Below are 6,572 nucleotides of genomic sequence, written 5' to 3'. Positions count from 1 at the left end.
ACTTGCAGAAGGTTAGAGAAGAGAAATGGAGAAAGAGACGACGGCAAATAATGAAGAAGAGATGAGATAACCTACCTATTATATGCAGATTTTCTTGTGGCTAACTGATAGGTGTCTAAAACACCTTAATATTTATCTACTGTTTATGCTTTCTTTGTTAAGTTTTCTTGTAAAATATGTATCTTGTGGTTGCTTTTGAGTGTTTAGGTACTTTGGAGTCATTTGAACAAAAGAAGAAGAAACAGGGCAAAAGGTGCAAATGTTGTTGGCGGATTATTTCTCACTATATGCTTTTATTTTTTCATCTCTGGCTGAAAAGCATGTCAGCTTTGGTGATGCAAATTTTGTCTGAAAAGCATGACAGCTTTAGTGATGTATAGAATTGAAGGAAAGAAGTGGATCTGAGAAGTAAAGGACGGCTGCTGCTGGTGGAAGAATTCAAGAGAAGAAAAGAGCGTTCATTTGGAGCAAGGAAGGCAGAATCATCGTTACACAAGCAAGCACTATTGGGAGTAAAGCCAAGGACAAGTGGAGGATCAGCTGAGTCTGCTTAAAGGCTGTTCATTTTGGCAGCCCTTATCAGGGTGATGGTGTCTAGATAAATCCCACTCATTACCAGGCCCTAGACTTCAGCAGAAAATTGTTTCTCAATCATTTTCTTTTGAGTTCAGAGAAGAGTGAAATAGGATGAATGGTTGCGGAGAGAAACGAGATTAAAAGGGGTTTATCAAGAATCAGAGATGGGTGTTTTAGGTTTGAACTGACTGCTACAGGTTAATGAAGATGGTGGATTTTGTTTTCAGGAGAGACTCGAATTCAAAAATAAAATGTGAAGAATCCGTGATGAATTAGAGATGGGTTTGAGTCTGATTTCAATATGGAGGTGAATTTGTATGTGGTGCTGCTAGGGATCTGACAGTAACGAGATGAGTTTGAAATAGAGTTTGTGCTGCCAAGAAGAATGGTTTTTGTTAATCTAGAGTTACAGAGAGTAAGGCATGAGTACAAATGTAGGTTAGGGTTCTTGAGATGGAGGAAATACAGGAATGGTATGAGTTTATTGAATTTCTGGGTTTGGATGAATGTTTAGGACAGGGAGGAACTCTGGTGGCCATCGATTCATGGTTGTATTCAAGATTATGATACCAACATAGAAATAAAAACTGGTGATGATTCAGATGGATACAAATTACGCACATGGTGCTTGTTTAGTTGCCTGAATGAGTTGTTTTTACATCAAGAGCATCTGCAGTTGGAAATTGAAGTTGTTGAAGTTACAGGTGAAAATGCAAGTGCAATGGAGGAACTCGAATCTGGAGAATTTGGCAGTGATAATGGAACTTGCTGTGTTGGTGATTGCAGCTGTGTGTTTTGTTGCTGCAATGGAAGAGATGCAAGTGCAGGTGATGCTGCCATTGAGAATTGCAGTTGGTGATGAAGATTTGTATGGTGATGGCCTAATAGTGATACAGGGAACTGGTGAATTCAGAGATAATGAAGCTAGGATTGAATGGGTTTTGCATCTGCAGGTTAAGCTGTTGATGTTGTTATTGATACATGGAATGAAGATTTACCGAAATTGGTTTGATGATTGACCGAAATTGGTGTTGTGTTGATGGGATACAGAGTTCGCAATGGCCAAGGATGCTTGCAGTGTGACATGAACTGAAATGGAGCTACAACCGTGATGGAATTAGTGGTTACAAGAATCAGTGAGGGAAAGAACTGAAATGGGTTTGTGTTGCTGCTACAGAATGACGCTGCTTCAAGGAACTGTAAAGGGTAGTTAATAGTGTAATGGCTGGTGGTTATTGATTCCATGATGAAGAGACTGTGTTAGAATATGATGAGCAATTGCATACCAAAGTGGTTTGTAGTTTATGTGCTTATGGGTTGCTGAGCTTTCCAGGAATTGCAGAAATGGGTGCAGAAAATGGGAGTTGGTGTTGCGGCAATGTAGAGAAGGAATGAAGATGAGTTTAAAAAGTTAGGGAAGCGTTGCTCGCAGTTGCAGTTTGAAAGAAACTGATGCTGAAGATCAAGTTAAGAGATGTTGTTGTTGATGGAGGCAATAATGCTTTGCAGGGGAGCTGTAGAAATGGCCTGGAGACGGCCAGAATTCCTTTCTGGTGAGTTGACGCACCTGACCCGGTTTGACTCAGAGAAATACTTGGGCCTGTATTGATTGGGTTGTAACTTCTATTGGGATTCGAATGAGTTTTCCGAGGATTTTGGCAGTGACTTATTTAGAACTTTGCAACAGTATAAGAGCCGACATATCTCCACCAGGGAAAATAGATCTTTACTTATACTCTTTTGTTCTAGGGTTTAGAAACATGAGTTTTCTTTTTATTCTTGTTATGAACTCCATTAACATGAGTAGTTAATCTTATTATTGATTATGGAATAATTGGATTTCACAAAGCATGTTTCTTGTTCAATAAATTAGTTTTGTCTCCATTTATCGATTATGATTTACTATTTATATTGTTACATAATTTGAATGCTTGTTTGATCGAGTCGCGAATCGGTTGAGTTTGTTTTCATCTCTATTGTTAGATTAGGATTTGTTATACGCAAAAGTGATAGATTCCTGATTACAAGTAGCATAAATATGGTTATAGCTTGTAGTGATGCATCCTTGTAATCATATGTGAACCATAACCCTTGTTAAATCGGATTAGTGCTTTTACACGTTCGATTGCTTTGATTGGCCTGATTTCATAGAACTTAATGCATCTAGGGAATTAAACTTGATTAGTGCTTTTACACGTTAGGTTGTTCTCTAAGATAGAATTCATATTCCCATCTTTTAATGTGTTTGTTGATGACAAGAGGAGATTTGCGGGATATACTTGCGATCAAGGTATCCTAGGGCCTTTGATAAAATAGAGATTAAATATCAATTCTAGTTATTGTTAAAAAGCATGTTTGTGAATGAAGATGAATCCTTAACCAATATCTTTATATTATTGATTTGATTGTTTATTTCTTTGTTTGCTTTTATTTTATTTTATAAAAATTATAAAACCCCCCATTTTTATTGTAGGAAACTGAAACAAACGACAACCTAAACCTCTCTGTGGGAACGATCCTTTCTTGCCCTTGCTATATTTATATTTTTAGTAGTAAGAAAGTGTAATTATTTTTGACGCCTACGACAGCGATCAAATTTTGGCGCCGCTGCCGGGGAGGCAGCGGTTGTCACTTGTTTTTGGTTTCTTATTTTTAGTTTTGTTTTTAGTTTTTATTATTTTCTGTTTTTGACGTAGTTTTGAGAACTCTTGTTTCAGGTACTTATTGTCACATGGAAGGAGCATACTGGAGCAATGGATACGGTTTTCAACCTCCTCAACACAATGACGATTTCCCACCATCTACGGAATACGATCGGAACCAATTTATTGGCTATGATCAATATCCAAGAGCTTATGGTGATTTTCATACATACCAACAACAACCTTGCAGTGGGTATGTAAGTCAAGCACCTAGGTGGGACAATTCTACTTCCAATTTGCTTTATCCGAGATGTATGAATGTTATAAATGGACTGAACATCGCACAAACCGATTTCTACAACACTTTTTCTTACCCGACTCCGGATCGTAGTTATGATCATTCACCCATTCAAAGGGAAGAGTCATGGGAAAGAGAATCCATTGTAGTTAATGGAGGTAAGCGTGTGAATGTCAGGAAACTTGCACAGAAATTATACAAGTTGGAAGATGATGGAGACTCAGAAGAGCTTGTTGAAGAAATTAGTAGGACCATACAGATGGAACTTAAACGACGTCGTGATAAAGGTTGGGAAACTGACGACGATTCTTATTATGGTGAGTCTGAAAATGAAGATGATTGTGTTGAAAATGATCAACCTTTGGAGATATTTGATGACATTAGTGTAGTTGACTCAACTCTTGATCTTTATAATGATCAAAAACCTATTCAAAAGGTACATGAGTATGATGAAACTAGTGTTTTACAGAACTTCCTTGCAACATGGTTTGAGTCTAATGATGACGAGTGTGTTGAAAATGAGACCGTTATGACCAATATTGTAAAAGACCCAATTGAGCTTGCAAAGGATTGTAATGATTATGTTAATGCCGAGAATTTAGTTAAGGTAGAAACGGATGAAGAATGGTTGGAAGGTTTGATAGAGGACCATGATATACAAGAGGTGAATAATTCACTTGATTTTTTCAAGGATGAAGAGGATTCCGTGATACAAGAGATTGTGATAGGTTTGTCTAACCCTTTGCATATTGTTTCTTCTCCTTTACCTCTTATTGGTTTGAATGTATGTGCTTCGAGAATATTGTTGAATGATTTTGTTTCTCGATTTCCGCCATTAGAGATACTTGATTCTCATACTATGCAGGTTTTGGAACAAGAAACCGTGGAAGTTCCTGAATTTTATATTCTTTACCCACTTCCAAGTGTGGACAAGAATAAGTGTGGGGGAAACTTTTATTGGCTAATAGCTTCATTTTTGTTTTATATTACTAATATGTGTGCGAAGCTAGTGTTTGCAAAACAGGTGCTATGGGTGGATCCCCAACTTTTCCGATTATTGGTGTATGGAGAATTCGTCTTGCAAGTCGGGCTAATGACTTTAAACCAAGCGCTAAGTGGGAGGCAACCCATCGGTTTTGTATCTTTATCTTTATCTTTTTATTTTTAAGCATTTTATCTTTGTTTTTGCATATCATTTGAGGAATTTCCCACCTTGAACTTTACTTTGAATGACTAAATTTTACATTGAGAACAATGTAAAGTTTAAGTGTGGGGGAGCATTTATATGTTTGTATAGTTAGTTGATTTGATGCCTTTAGAAAAAAAATAGGAAGAAAAAATTGTTTTATGAACTCCGAAATCTAGCAACTTGTGCCTTACACTAATGAAAATATAGGAGTTGAGGAACCCATTAGTAGAGTCTATCATATGAAAACGAACAAAATATAAAAATAAATAACATGTTAGTTGTCACCATATCTCGGAGTCGTCACCATGTCACGTTCTATTTTTATTTTTCCATATTTATATATTGTTTCTCTAAGTGATTTGGTGGGGCACCAACATCGAATTGTTATCACTGCTAGGATGAAATAGAGTGATTGAGTTACTACAAAAAAAAAAAGACCAGACCAATTTGACCAAATGGTGTACATATAAAAAAAAATTGACACTTGGATAGCAATATGTGTGTGTTCTCCCTGTCTATGTCGCCTAAGCAAGCGTGGAATGCAGGATCCATGGGAATTACCATGTAATCTGCTGACAAGAATCATGCGCTTGGATCCAAAAGATCCAATCATGTTGTCGATTTGAGAAAAAAAAAGGAAAAAAAAAATTGGAAGAAAAGAAAAAAAAAATATTATTATTGTGTTGAATAAAATCGATCATTGGTTCCCTTGTATATGTCAGTGAATTGATCTAGAATTAAGTATGTCGACCGCTGGTTCCCTTGTATATGCCAGTCGTGTTGATATTAGTTTTCAGACCAGTACCTCAATCCAATAGGATTTTTAGGTTTATCTTGGCAGTGACCTTCAGACAGATATGGGAAACACCGTTCACTTTAGTCAACAGTCCGTCACCATCTACTTTCTATATCCATCTTCTTAATATTTTCATGCGATTGTGGTTGATTAGATTCCGAGTATTGTGGTTGTGTTCAACTTTCCGGATAAAGCTATATTACTAATTTATGAATTGGATTTTTATTGAAAGTGGGTACTTTCTCCTGTAATCATCGATAGTATCCCAATTACAAAATGTTTTAGTGTCATTTTTAGACTTTTCACAGGTAGATGGATTTTGGAAGTAAAGGTTTTGTAGGTACACCTCTTGTAAACCTTCACGAGACTATAACTCGTCCACTAGGGACACCTAGAGGTTTACAGGCTTGTTATTTATGCTAAGAGTAACCGTAGCCTCGACGAGACGGAGTTGTATTTATGTTTTAGAATTAATTTGTTTGATTTGCTCGAGGACTAGCAAAGTCTAAGTGTGGGGGAATTTGTTAGGTGTCTAAAACACCTTAATATTTATATATTGTTTATGCTTTCTTTATTAAGTTTTCTTGTAAAATATGTATCTTATGGTTGTTTTTGAGTGTTTAGGTACTTTGGAGTCATTTGGAACAAAAGAAGAAGAAACAGGGCAAAAGGTGCAAATGTTGTTGGCGGATTATTTCTCACTATATGTTTTTATTTCTTCATCTCTCGCTAAAAAGCATGTCAGCTTTGGTGATGCAAATTTTGTCTGAAAAGCATGACAGCTTTAGTGATGTATAGAATTGAAGGAAAGAAGTGAATCTGAGAAGTAAAGGACGGCTGCTGCTGGTGGAAGAATTCAAGAGAAGAAAAAAGCGTTCATTTGGAGCAAGGAAAGCAGAATCATCGTTACACAAGCAAGCACTATTGGGAGTAAAGCCAAGGACAAGGGGAAGATCAGCTGAGTCTGCTTAAAGGCTGTTCATTTTGGCAGCCCTTATCAGGGTGATGGTGTCTAGATAAATCCCACTCATTACCAAGCCCTAGACTTCCGCAGAAAATTGTTTCTCAATC

Source organism: Papaver somniferum, chromosome 9 (assembly GCF_003573695.1).
Source record: "Papaver somniferum cultivar HN1 chromosome 9, ASM357369v1, whole genome shotgun sequence".
Classification (NCBI taxonomy): Eukaryota; Viridiplantae; Streptophyta; class Magnoliopsida; order Ranunculales; family Papaveraceae; genus Papaver; species Papaver somniferum.
The sequence above is the reverse complement of the archived record's forward strand: the minus strand, read 5'-3'. Positions refer to the sequence as shown.